At 47.4% G+C, this 14,669-nt stretch overlaps 1 protein-coding gene across 1 annotated transcript in view; it reads left to right on the top strand.

The window, feature by feature from the left end:
• LOC145350232 (SPRY domain-containing protein 3-like) overlaps positions 1-14,669 on the top strand; it is a 321,444-nt gene that overhangs the window by 72,506 nt on the left and 234,269 nt on the right. The window lies entirely within an intron of this gene.

Below are 14,669 nucleotides of genomic sequence, written 5' to 3'. Positions count from 1 at the left end.
ATATAGAATATGTCTTAATCTATCTAATTATTAATCTATCAATGTCATTTTGGATACTCCTTGGGTGGAATTTTCCAAAAAGTGACAAAATATCATTTTCAGCAAGAAAATCGGTGTGATTCCTGTTGGCCCGATGATCTGGGATCTGGATAGGCTGAGCGAGTGGGCGAGGACCTGGCAGATGGAGTACAATGTTAGCAAGTGTGAGGTTATCCACTTTGGCAGGAATAATAGTCGGAGGGACTACTATTTAAAGGGTGAAAAGCTGCAGCATCCTACGGTGCAGAGGGATCTGGGGGTCCTTGTGCATGAGTCGCAAAAACCCAGTGTGCAGGTGTAGCAGATGATCAAGAAGGCAAATGGGATGCTGGCCTTTATAGTGAGGGGGATAGAATATAAAAGCAGGGAGGTCTTGCTGCAACTGTACAGGGCACTGGTGAGGCCGCAACTGGAGGACTGTGTGCAGTTTTGGTCGCCGCACTTGCGCAAGGATATATTGGCCTTGGAGGGAGTGCAGAGAAGGTTCACTAGGCTGATACCGGAGATGAGGGGGTTGGACAATGAAGAGAGACTAAGTAGACTGGGTCTGTACTCGTTGGAGTTTAGAAGGTTGAGGGGGGATCTTATAGAGACGTATAAGATAATGAAGGGGATGGATAGGGTAGAGGTAGAGAGATTCTTCCCGCTCAGAAAGGACAGCAGGACTAGGGGGCACAGCCTCAAGATAAGGGGGGAGCAGTTTAGAACGGAGTTGAGGAGGAACTTCTTCACTCAAAGGGTGGTGAATCTCTGGAATTCTCTGCCTGTTGATGTGGTAGCGGCTACCTTGCTGAATATATTTAAGTCACGGGTAGATGGGTTTCTGATAGACAGGGGAATTAAGGGTTATGGGGAGAAAGTGGGAAAGTGGAACTGATCCACTTCGGATCAGCCATGATCTTATTGAATGGTGGGGCAGGCTCGAGGGGCTAGATGGCCTACTCCTGCTCCTATTTCTTATGTTCTTATGTGATCAGGACCACAAGCCAGGAAGATTGCAACGAGGAGACAGACTCCTCGATATAAGGAAGGGGTCCTCTCCCGTGTGCTGGATGCAGTGGAGGACTCCCGGGCAGTAATCTACCCTCAAGATGGCGGGGGACCCACCATCAGGTGTGGAACACTGCCCGTGAGATGCTGGCAGCACTGGTCAGTGCCAGCCTTTTGACCAATGGATGGGGGCAAAATGACCTGCTCCGTTCTGCCAGGGTAAGTGCTGCCTGTCTCCTCCCTGCGACCTTGTAAAAGAAGCTTGCCTACAACTGCAATGAGTGAGAGAAGAGGAGTGGAGGGATGTCTGAGCTGAGGATCCTGACTCTGTGTGAGGAGAGAGCCCTGGGGCTCCTCGGAGAGGAACAGGAGGGGGTCCATGCTGGGAGAGAGAAGCGGGCCAGCGGGAGAAAAGTGAGGATCCATTGCACCTCCATCCTGGTGACCGGCCTCTGGTGAGTTCTGTATAGTGTGAATCCATGCCCAGACCATGTACTAAAACCACATCCCCTGCCTTGCAGGAACATCACACAAAGAGTTTGACCTGTCCACCAGCGATGTCTCACTGCCCACCACTTGACACTACCTCGGCGGAGGTTTCAGAGGGAGACATTGATCGGGCATCATAGCTGTCACCATCCACCTACCCCAGAGTCACGCACCTTGGTGGGCCACCTTGATGGAAAGGTTCCTGGGTCATTCTATCCGACGAATGCCACACTGCTGCTGATGTACATCAGGGGCAGACAGGAACACCCCAGGGGTCAGGCAGTCTGAGGTCAGCTGGATCCCAGGAGTCAGCTGTGCCCCAGCCGGGTGCCTGTGGACAGGTTTGTCCCTCAGCTGCTGGACAGGCAGAGCGGGGAACACCAGGAGACGGTGTCAGTGACACTCCTGCAACTGCAACTGAATGGAGGAGTCCCAAAGTCTTCTGTCACAGAGGATGGTGCCAGAAACGTGTGGCATCTGGGCCAACGCTGCAAGGGTGGCATCTGCAGTGGGAAACATGGGGCAAGAGGTCAACTCCATGGGCTGGAGAACTCTAAAGCATAGCTCAGTCCCTGAGGACCATGCCTGAGGGTCTGACTGCATGGTGCAGGCGAAGGACTATCTCCAGGACTGGCACTGCTGGTTGATGTGGAGGGTTCTGAAAGTGCCCCTCCATCCCGTGGGGTAACCCAGGGCCCACAAGCACCTGGAGGGAGGGGGACCCACTGGATCACAACTGGGATCTTCCACTCAGACAGAGTAAGCTCCATTCACAGCAGCAGGACCGGAGAATCCCAGACATTGCCATTCCTTTGGAAAATCCTGCCCCAAATCTTCACCTTCTGTATCAAATGGATAGGGGCGAATTGACCTGGCCATCTTCTCTCCCTCGCGCTGGCTGTGGACAAGCTTCTCCCACAGGAACCGAGCTGGAGCTGGCTGCCTGGCAGGCGTGGGCATTATGTGCAAACAGTGAGGGGTCTTGATGAGCAGTGCCAGGGGTTGTGAGGAAGCTGGTGGAAGGTCGGGCACTGGAGCTGTGGGAGGTGGTGGCATGAGGGGGTGAGGTGACATTCTGAGGCGTGACGGCAAAGTGGGGAGCAAGGAGGAGGCAGGGGTGACACTTCCCGGCAGAATGGAGCGGAACGTTCACCTTCTTGTGGCATTTTATCTCTGTCCGCTTGGTCAGACTACGGGCACTGACCTGTTCTGCCACCATCTCCCGGGATGCATTCCCAAGCTTACTGGAAGCTCTCCTGCCAGTCCGAAGGTACATTACTGCCCGGGCAGGGGCAGGGCAGTCGAGGTCAGTGCCCATGGCCTTGTTGAGTGGCAGAGCTGATTTTGATGGGTCTTACAGCAGGATCCAGCTCCCATTTCTTTGATTGATATTGATACTGGAGCCACATTCCCCATTCAGGAATAATAAAACCCAGGATCACAATGTGCTCAAATTGTACTCGTTCCCCAATTCAATTTTGTCCACATTCCGCTGGAAATCATTTGTATTTAACCAGGTACAAAATCTCCTTTGAACCAACGATTTAGAACATAGAACATTCCAGCGCAGTACAGGCCCTTCGGCCCTCAATGTTGCGCCGACCAGTGGAACCAATCTAATGACCCTCTAATCTAAACTATTCCAATGTTATCCATATGCCTATCCACTGACCATTTGAACACCCTTAAAGTTGGCGAGTCCACAACTGCTGCAGGCAGGGCATTCCACGCCCTTACTACCCTCTGAGTAAAGAACCTACCTCTGACATCCGTCCTATAATTACCACCCTTTAGTTTAAAGCTATGTCCCTATGATTTGGAAAGTAATTCCTTGCATTAGGTGTATCTCACATTTTTAAGACTTATTTAAGGAAATGTTAACGTTGCTAAAGGCTTACATTAACACTGCAATGAAGTTATTGTGAAAATCCCCCTAGTCGCCACATTCCGGTGCCTGTTCGGGTACACTGAGGGAGAATTCAGCATGGCCAATGTACCCTAACCAGCACATCTTTTGGACTGTGGGAGGAAACTTGACCACCCGGAGGAAACCCATGCAGACACAGGAAGAATGTGCAAACTCCACACAGACAGTGACCCGAGCCAGGAACTGAACCTGGGTCCCTGGTGCTGTGAAGCAGCAGTGCTAACCACTGTGCCACCGTGCCGCCAGGGCAATTCGACAAATAAAACTAAAATGTGTTAATGATAAAAAACAAGTATTTATGATCACAGAAAGTGGACCTCATGGTCTTCCCCGAGGGGTTCTTCCTGTTATTCTCACATTTGTTTTGTTCTCTTTTTGAAGAGTACCTGTTTCATTTGAGTTTCTGTTTGCTCCCGCTCCCCCGATTGTTTTCTGGGTTTTGACCCAGTCGGTTATTTTTCTCGTGACGGGTCTGATCTCACTTTCTAGCTCAGCATTTCCCATCGCTTAGCAACAGGTTCTATTTACCAAAGAGTTTTTCTGTTTGAGTTAAGCAAAGTCCATTTTTAGGTTCCTAAAATTTTGCAATCTTTTTCTGCTTAACTACCTTGTGTGAATAGCAGTAAATAGTTTGAGAAACCAGTCTTGATCACGCCACAGAAACCGGGCCCTTCTTATCACGCACTGGCTTGGAACACATTCAACTTGGGAATTAGTGCAACTGTCTCCGAGGATTGTTAACGCACACGCTCTAATCTGTCTGCTAATTTTATTTCAATTTCTTTTGTTTGCTGATTTATCAGATTTTTTAAATGTGTGCTTTTGGAGTGATGTTGCAGGACCTGTATCTGTTGCCCATCCCTGTTGCCTGCAGGGCTATGAGAGCCAACCATGAAAAGAAACAACATGAAGGAACAGGAATTTTGATTGCACCTTGCACAGCCTCAGGACATCTCAAAGCACTTGACAACTCCTGGAATACTTGCAAAGTGTAGTCACTGTTGTAATCGCGGAGTCATGATGATATAGAGGGTGGCCATTCAGGCGAGGCAGTTGCGTAGTGGTATTGTCACAGGATGAGTAATCCAGAGACTCAGGGTAAAGCTCTGGGAACCCGAGTTAGAATCCCACCACGCCAAATGGTGAAATAGAATTCAATAAATGTCTGGAATTAAAAGTCTAACAATGACGATGAAACCATTGTCGATTGTCACAAAATCCCATCTGGTTCACTGATGTCCTTCAGGGAGGGAAATCTGCTGTTCTTACCTGGTCTGGCTTACCTGTGACTCCAGAGCCAAAGAGATGCCCTCGGGGATGGACAATAAATGCCAGTGACATCCACAGCCCATGAATGAAGAAGAAAAGCAATTTGGCTCGCCATTGGACTGACTAATCAGTCTAATCAGACTGTCCAATGGAGAGCCAAACTATGGGTTTACATTTTATGGACCCGAAACCAGCGACAAAATAGAAACATGAACAATTTTTATGTTTTGGAAAAGTTGAATTCAAAGAAATTCTGAGGACAGTGGAATCATTGATGGAAGGAAAAAATCAGTTCAAGAGGAGATGTTGAGAGGTTTTGGTGTGGCTGTGTGGAAACAGCCTCTTGAAAACAGTTCTTGGCCGAGAGAGGTAATGTCAGAATCAATCGTTCAGTCAATCCAGAAAAACCTTGAGCTGCAAAAATCAGTCTTATAGAGAGTCACAGAGGTTTACAACATGGAGACAGACCCTTCGGTCCAACTTGTCCAAACTGCCCCCTTTTTTAACCCCTAAGCTAGTACCAATTGCCCACATTTGGCCCATATCCCTCTATAGCTGTCTTTCTCATGGAACTGTCTAAATGCTTTTTGGATGATAAAATTGTACCCGCCTCTACTACTACCTCTGGCAGCTTGTTCCAAACACTCACCACCCTCAGTGTGAAAAAATTACCCCTCTAGACCCTTTTGTATCTCTCCCCTCTCACCTTAAACCTATGCCCTCTAGTTTTAGAATCCCCTACCTTTGGGAAAAGATATTGACTATCTCGCTCATCTGTGCCCCTCATTATTTTATAGACCTCTATATGATTACCCCTTAGCCTCCTACACTCCAGAGAAAAAGGTTCCAGTCTATTCAATCTCTCCTTATAACTCAATCTATCAAGTCCCAGTAACATCCTAGTAAATCTTTTCTGCACTCTTTCTAGTTTAATAATATCCTTTCTGTAATAGGGTGACCAGAATTGTACCCAATATTCCAAGTGTGGCCTTACCAATGTCTTGTACAACTTCAACAATACGTCCCAACTCCTGTATTCAGTGTTCTGACCGATGAAACCAAGCATGCCCAATGCCTTCTTCACCACTCTGTCCACCTGTGACTCCACTTTCAAAGAGCTATAAACATGTACCCCTAGATCTCTTTGTTCTGCAATTCTCCCCAATGCCCTACCATTAACTGAGTAACTCCTGCCCTGGTTCAATCTACCAAAATGCATCACCTCACATTTATTTAAATTAAACTCCATCTGTCATTCGTCAGCCCACTGGCCCAATTGATCAAGATCCCATTGCAATTGGAGATAACTTCCTTCACTGTCCACTGTGCCACCAATCTTAGTGTCATCTGCAAACTTATTAACCAGGCCTCCTATATTCTCATCCAAATCATTAATATAAATGACAAATAACAGTGGACCCAGCACTGATCCCTGAGGCACACCACTGGTCACAGGCCTCCAGTTTCAAAAACGACCCTCTACAATCTTCTTGTGTCAAGAAGCCAATTTTGTATCCATTTAGATACCTCACCCTGGATCCCGTGAGATTTAACCTTATGCAACAACCTACCATGTGGTACCTTGTCAAAGGCCTTGCTAAAGTCCATGTAGACAACATCAACTGCACTGCCCTCATCTACCTTCTTGGTTACTCCTTCAAAAAACTCAATCAAATTTGTGAGACATGATTTTCCACTCACAAAGTCATGCTGACTGTCCCTAATCAGTCTGTGTGTCTCTAAATGCCTGTAGATCCTGTCTTTCAAATTACCTCCAACAATTTACCCACCACAGATGTGAGGCTCACTGGCCTGTAGTTCCCAGGCTTTTCCCTGCAGCCCTTTTTAAACAAAGGCACAACATTTGCCACTTTCCAATCTTCAGGCACCTCACCTGTGACTATCGATGATTCAAATATCTCGGCTAGAGGACCCACAATTTCCTCCCGAGCCTCCCACATTGTCCTGGGATATACTTCACCAGGTCCTGGGGATTTATCTGCCTTGATGCACTTTAAGACTTCCAGCAACTCCTTCTCTGTAATATGGACAGTCCTCAGGACATCACTATTTATTTCCCCAAGTTCCTGACATTCATGTTTTTCTCAACAGTAAATACTGATGAGAAATATTCATTTAGGATCTCACCCATCTCTTGTGGATTCACACATAGATGACTTTGTTGATCCTTAAGAGCCGTACTCTCTCCCTTGTTACTCTTTTGCCCTTTATGTATTTGTAGAAGCTCTTTGGATTTCCTTTGCCTTATCTGCCAAAACAATCTTGTGTCCTCTTTTTTGCCCTCCTGATTTCTCTTTTAACTCTACTCCTACACCCTCTATACTCTTCAAATGACCCACTTGATCCCAGCTGCCAATGCCTATCAAATGTCTCCTTCTTCTTCTTGACCAAGGCCTCAATATTCTAAATCATCCAGGGTTCCCTACTCCTACCAGCCTTGCCCTTCACTCTAAGAGGAATGTGTTTACCCTGAACCATGGTTAACACATTTTTGAAAACCTCCCACTTACCAGATGTCCCTTTGCCTTCCCACAGACTCCCCCTATTAACTGTTGAAAGTTCCTGCCTGATACCATCAAAATTGGCCTTGCCCCAATGTAGGATTTTAACTTTCGGACCAGTCCTATCATTCTCCATAGCTGTCTTAAAACCAATAGAATTATGATCACTGGTCCCAAAGTGATCCCTCACTAACACTTCTATCACCTGCCCTTCCTTATTTCCCAAGAGGAGGTCAAGTTTTGCTCCCTCTCTGATTGAGCCATCCACATCCTGAATGAGAAATTCCTCCTGAATACACTCAACAAATTTCTCTCCATCCAACCCTCTGTGACTGTCGCAGTCAATGTTGGGAAAGTTAAAGCCCTCCTTTTACACCCTATTTTTCTTGGAGCTATCTGTAATCTCCCTACATTCTTGCTCCTCAATTTCCCACCGATCATTTGGGGGCCTATACTCCAATCCTATCAAAGTGATGTCCCCCTTCTTATTGGTCAGTTTTACCCATGTAGACTCAGGGGATGAATCCTTAGATATGTCTCCCCTCAGTATGGCGTGATGTTTTCCCTCATCAGAAGTGTAACTCCCCCTCCTCTCTTACCTCCTGTTTTTCCCTTTCCTATAGCATCTGCATCCTGGAACATTAAGCTGCCAGCATCTTAAAAATATTTAGCGAGGTAGCCTCCACCACTTCAACGGGCAGAGAATTCCAGAGATTCACCACCCTTTGAGTGAAGAAGTTCTTCCTCAACTCCGTTCTAAACCGCCCCCCCTTTATCTTGAGGCTGTGCCCCCTAGTCCTACTGTCCTTTCTGAGCAGGAAGAGTCTCCCACCTCTATCATATCCATCCCATTCATCATCTTATATGTCTCAATGAGATCTCCCCTCATTCTTCTAAACTCTAATGAGTACAAGCCTAGTTTATTCAGCCTCTCCTCATAGCTCAACCCCCTCAACTCCGGCATCAGCCTAGTAAACCTCCTCTGCACTCCCTCCAAGGCCAAAATATCCTTGTGTAAGTACGGCGCCCGAAACTGCACACAGTACTCCAGCTGTGGCCTCACCAATGCCCTATACAGCTGCAGCAAGACCTCCCTACTTTTATATTCAATCCCCCTCGCTATGAAGGCCAGCATCCCATTCGCCTTCCTGACCACCTGCTGCACCTGCAAGCTGGGTTTTTGCGACTCATGCACAAGGACCCCGAGGTCCCTCTGCACCGTCGCCTGCTGCAGTTTTTCTCCACGTAAGTAATAATCCTTCCTACCATTATTCCTACCAAAGTGGACCACCTCGCACTTGCCAACATTAAATTCCATTTGCCATTTCCTGGCCCATTCGCCCAGCCTATCTAGATCCTTCTGTAGACTCTCCACACCCTCCGCGCAATTTGCCGTTCCACCAATCTTGGTGTCATCAGCAAATTTAGACACCCTACACTCGGTTCCCTCCTCCAGATCATCTATATAAATGGTAAATAGCTGAGGCCCCAGCACCGACCCCTGGGGCACTCCACTAGTCACCATCCGCCAATCCGAATAGCACCCATTGACCCCCACTCTCTGCCTCCTATTTGACAGCCAATCCTCTATCCACGCTAACACCCTACCCCCAACTCCATGTGCCCTGACCTTCTGCAATAACCTCTTGTGAGGTACCTTGTCGAACGCCTTCTGGAAATCAAGAAAGACCACATCCACCGGCTCTCCTCTGTCCACCGCCCCAGACACATCCTCATAGAACTCCAGTAAATTTGTCAGACACGACTTCCCCTTAACGAAACCGTGCTGCGTCTGCTCTATCAAGCAATTCCCCTCAAGATGCCTCGCTATTTCCTCCTTGATGACGGATTCCAACGTTTTACCTACAACAGACGTTAAACTAACCGGCCTATAATTCCCTGCCTTTTGCCTGGCACCCTTCTTAAACAACGGCGTAACATTAGCCGTTTTCCAATCTTCCGGCACTTCCCCGGAATCCAGCGACGTCTGGAAAATAACCACCAAGGCATCCACTATCACCTCCGCCATTTCTTTCAGAACCCTCGGATGCATTCCATCCGGTCCTGGGGACTTGTCCACAATCAGCCCCTCCAGTCTGTCGAGCACCGCCTCTCTAGTAACAGTAATGTCATTAAGACCCTCCAATCCTACCACCTTTCCATCTCTAACACCCGGCAAATTATTCACGTCCTCCTCCGTGAAGACCGAAACAAAAAAGTTATTCAAGACCTCAGCCTAATCCCCATCCCCTACCACTAAGTCCCCCTTCTCATCCTCTAAGGGTCCAATGTTCACCCTAGCCAGCCTCTTCCTTTTTATATATTTATAAAAACTCTTGCTATCCTTTTTTATATTAAGTGCTAGCCCAGCTTCATAGTTTCTCCTACCCTTCTTTATCAAATTCTTTGTCAATCTTTGTTGACATTTAAACCTCTCCCAATCCTCTTCTCGCCCACTGCTCTTAGCTACTCTAAATTCCTCCGCTTTTAGATTAACACTTTCCTTCACCTCCTTCGTTATCCACGGCTTATTACCTCTCCTCCTACGGTCCTTTTTGACCATCGGAATAAATTTCTGCTGAGCACCAAGAAAAATCTCCTTAAAGATCCTCCACTGCTCCTCAGCTGACCTACCTTCCAACGCGCTCCCCCAGTCCACATTTGCCAATTCTTCTCTCATCCTACCGTACTTCCCTCTGTTCAAACAAAGGACGCGTGTCTGGGAACCCACTTTCTCCTCCTTTGATAAGAGAGGGGATTAAGGGTTATGGGGAGAGGGCGGGAATGTGGAACTGAGCCACGACAGATCAGCCATGATCTTATTGAATGGTGGGGCAGGCTCGAAGGGCTGGATGGCCTACTCCTGCTCCTATTTCTTATGTTCTTATGTTCTTATGTCCTGTCCTTCCCATAGCCATGTTTCAGTAATAGCTATCATATCCCAGTCCCACGTGCCCATCCATGCCCTGAGTTCATCTGCCTTTCCCATCAGGCTTCTTGCATTGAAATAAGTGCAGTTTAATCTGGACTTCCTTTGTTCTCTGCACTACTTTTGCCTGATCTGTCTGGTACTAGTCTTGTGTCTGAAGGTTTCTTGGATTTCCACAGCAGAGTGGAAGTGAGTTTGAGAGGTCATGCAGTGGCCTTTATTAAAACAACGGCAGCTTTGCTGGGGTAATGTTACTGGATTTTCATGGTTGAACATTTATTTGGACATGTCACCTGGAAAACATTTACTTTTGGGTCTGACCAACTTGGGAACGTTTTGTAAGACTAATTTTAACTGTGTAATTGTAAACTTGTATGCTTAAGTTTTCTTTTCTTCTTGTTAACAAACCAGGTGGCAATGTGGTTAGCACTGCTGCCTCACAGTGCCAGAGACCCGGGTTCAATTCCCGGCTTGGGTCACTGTCTGTGTGGGAGTTTGCACATTCTCTCCATGTCTGTGTGGGTTTCCTCCAGGTGCTCTGGTTTCCTCCCACACTCCAAAAGACACATTAGCTGCATTGACTGTGCTAAATTCTCCCTTAGTGTACCCAAACAGGTGCCGGAGTGTGGCGACCAGGGGATTTTCACAGTAACTTCATTGCAGTGTTAATGTAATCCTCCTTGTGGCAGTAATAAATAAACTTTTCATTTTAATTTTTAGAATCCCCAATTACTGGTACTCTTGCTGCTGAGATCAATATTTACTTTCAGAATACTAAGAAGAGAATCGCAGTGCAAAAGTGAAGTTTCCTCCTGAGATTTGGTTGACTGTAGAATTGAAATCTGCTGTGACCATCACACTCGGGCACTGTCCCCACCCTCCCCAGAGACAGAGCTGCAGCACTGGTCTCCTATTGATGACTTTTACAATACTGCATCAGTAACTCAGGTCTTACCCATGCTTATCTCCTCACTGTGAGTTCGACATCCAGCTCTTCCCTGACAGATAGGCTTTTCATGGTGTCCCAGGCTTCTGTGGTGACAGTGTTCTCTGCAGGGTATAACACAAGGTCATGTTCCACTGATCTCCCCAGCCACAGTTGGCAATAACCATTTTGTGCTTCTCTTCAATGTAAGCATAACCAAGCATGTACAGGATTGGTGAAACAATAATGTGGGTTCTTTATCAGAAGATAAGTTTATGTACAGCTAGGGTTAACTGCAAGACAGCTTAGTACATTGGCACTTACCCCTGCTGCTTGTGTCATGGGATTTATACATCACATCCTTTCAAGTTGGTAGTGATTGTCCAGCAGTTTAACATGTGTTCTCTTAAAGGCACATATACATCGTATTATTTTTTCCAAACGAAAGGTTTACCTTTAAAGAATCCAGCTATCTATTTTTGGTAACCATGGTGTCTAAAGATGCTTCAGCACAGAGTAATAAATTTACAAATCAATTCAACATGTTGGAATCATGGTCATTCTGGGTCAGCATGGTGGTTAGCACTGCTATCTCATAGCACCAGGGACCTGGGTTCGATTCCCAGCTTGAATGGCTGCGTGGAGTTTGTATGTTCTCCCCGTGTCTGCCCGGGTTTCCTCTGGGTGCTCCGGTTTCCTCCCACAATCCAAAAATGTGCGAGTTAGGTGGATTGGCCAGAATAAACTGTCCCTTGGGGGACTAGCTGGGGTAAATGCATGGGGTTATGGGGATAGGGCCTGGGTGGGATTGTGATCGGTGCAGACACTCTGGGCTGAATGGCCTCCTTCTGCACTCTAGGACTCTATGATTCGATGGTGCTGGAATGAGTTCCCCTGCCAGTGTTCGCAATGGAGCTGTCTTCTTCACTGATGGACCTGCTGTCTTGTTGCCCCTTCGGGCATCCTCCCAGCATTCCCTGTGGATGGTCTGACTGGGAGTGGTTGGTGCACCAGCCTGCTGGACTTTGAGAAGCTCTGAGGGCATTCACAGTCTTTCCTTATCAATAGAGAGTGGACCATTTGGCTTCAAATGACAGGTTCCCTCACGGTGGTTAGTCTCAAATCAAACAGCATCTTCCCACTCTGGCTCCCTTAAAGTTATCAATGGAGTGTTGTAGATGGTGTCTTGAAGAATGTTTCATTTCATTTCCGCACTGAGTGGGAATTTGGAGAGGACCCTATTCCATCGAGTCGAGGAATTAATGTTTTTTTCTTTGGGAGACGGTATTGCTGATTGATACGTGGACAGCCTTCCTGCTTTGAATAAGAACATAAGAACATAAGAAATAGGAGCAGGAGTAGGCCATCTAGCCCTTCGAGCCTGCCCCGCCATTCAATAAGATCATGGCTGATCTGTTGTGGCTCAGTTCTACTTTCCCGCCCTCTCCCCATAACCCTTAATCCCCTCTCTTATCAAGAACCCATCAACCTGCTTCTTAAAAATATTTAGCGAGGCAGCCTCCACCACTTCAACGGGCAGAGAATTCCAGAGATTCACCACCCTTTGAGTGAAGAAGTTCCTCCTCAACTCCGTTCTAAACTGCCTCCCCTTTATCTTGAGGCTGTGCCCCCTAGTCCTACTGTCTTTTTTGAGCGGGAAGAGTCTCTCCACCTCTATCCTATCCATCCCATTCATCATCTTATACGTCTCAATGAGATCTCCCCTCATTCTTCTAAACTCTAACGAGTACAAGCCTAGTTTATTCAGCCTCTCCTCATAGCTCAATCCCCTCAACTCCGGTATCAGCCTAGTAAACCTCCTCTGCACTCCCTCCAAGGCCAAAATATCCTTGCAAAAGTGCGGTGACCAAAACTGCACACAGTACTCCAGCTGCAGCCTCACCAATGCCCTATACAGCTGCAGCAAGACCTCCCTACTTTTATATTCAATCCCCCTCGCTATGAAGGCCAGCATCCCATTCGCCTTCCTGACCACCTGCTGCACCTGCAAGCTGGGTTTTTGCGACTCATGCACAAGGACACCGAGGTCCCTCTGCACCGTCGCCTGCTGCAGTTTTTCGCCACGTAAGTAATAGTCCTTCCTACCATTCTTCCTACCAAAGTGGACCACCTCACACTTGCCAACATTAAATTCCATTTGCCATTTCCTGGCCCATTCGCCCAGCCTATCTAGATCCTTGTGCAGACTCTCCACACCCTCCGCACAATTTGCCTTTCCCCCAATCTTGGTGTCATCAGCAAATTTCGACACCCTGCACTCGGTTCCCTCCTCCAGATCATCTATATAAATGGTAAATAGCTGAGGCCCCAGCACCGACCCCTGGGGCACCCCACTAGTCACCAACCGCCAATCCGAATAGCACCCATTGACCCCCACTCTCTGCCTCCTATTTGACAACCAATCCTCTATCCACGCTAACACCCTACCCCCAACTCCATGTCCCCTGACCTTCTGCAATAACCTCTTGTAGGTTGAACCCTAACCCTGGTGCACACGAGGGAGTGGTCAGTATCACAGGCCACACTGTGCTGTCTACATTGAGAACTCAGACATTGAGACAAACACATCTGATGATGCTCTGACACAGCTGGCATCCTGATCTTTGATATCTCCAGGACACTTTCTGGTGTAGCTTCTTCTGAAAGGTATTAATTATCCAAAACACGTGATGGAGGCAGAGCTGCAGTGATCTCTGACCTCCCTCATTTATCTTTCCTCCATTATTGATGTTCCAAAGCAGAATAGCCAAGACTCCTGGTCCTCCCTCACTCCTGCAGTGCAATCCTTTAGTAGATAAAGATGTTGTCAGCCGTTGAAAGCCGTGTCAAACTCTTCGTGGAGTTCCTCGTTCGCCATTGTGATGGAGGACAGCATTGGATCAGAGGTGCTGATGAGGTTAAACGGCCCTGCTGGAGATGAGGTGGATGGAAAGAGTCCACCCTGAACCATTGATGAGGGTTCGATAGTTGGCTCCTCACAGCGAAGGCAACATCTTCCTCAAGCAATTCCTCTTCCTCAGCCAGATTAATGTATAATGTTTCCTGTTCAATGATCCCCCGTTGGAGGGATACCATGTCACTGTTCAGCCTATCAGTCATGGGGGGTCTTACATAAGGTATTATGTAAGTACCAGGAATAGTCACTATGGTCTAGCTAGCCAATCAAAGAGATGGGTCAGGACAGACCCGAGTGGCTGAAGGGCCTCTTCTCCACGTACGATTCTATGAATCTTCTTCCTGTTTGTTTGTTCTATTGGTTTGTGATGAACTCTGTTTACTTGTTGAACAGAAATTCTCAGCTGCACGCCCGCAGAGAGGCAGACGGACCCTGGTGGGTCAGCACCTCACTAGTTGAGATCTGCGCAATTTGAGGTGGACAGTGACATTGCCCAGTGAGACATTGATGGCCCACCCCACCCTCAGACACAGTGGGCACATCTGTTCTCTACGGTTGATTTGGGTTTTGCATCAGGAATCTCTGCCTCCTGTGTTGTGTTAGCGTTCTGTGTACAAATTAGCTGCGATGTGTATGACATTAGAACAGTGATGACACCTTGA

The sequence above is a fragment of the Carcharhinus amblyrhynchos genome, chromosome 11, assembly GCF_965287045.1.
Source record: "Carcharhinus amblyrhynchos chromosome 11, sCarAmb.v2.hapA, whole genome shotgun sequence".
Classification (NCBI taxonomy): Eukaryota; Metazoa; Chordata; class Chondrichthyes; order Carcharhiniformes; family Carcharhinidae; genus Carcharhinus; species Carcharhinus amblyrhynchos.
This window is presented reverse-complemented; position numbering and strand designations above follow the sequence as displayed.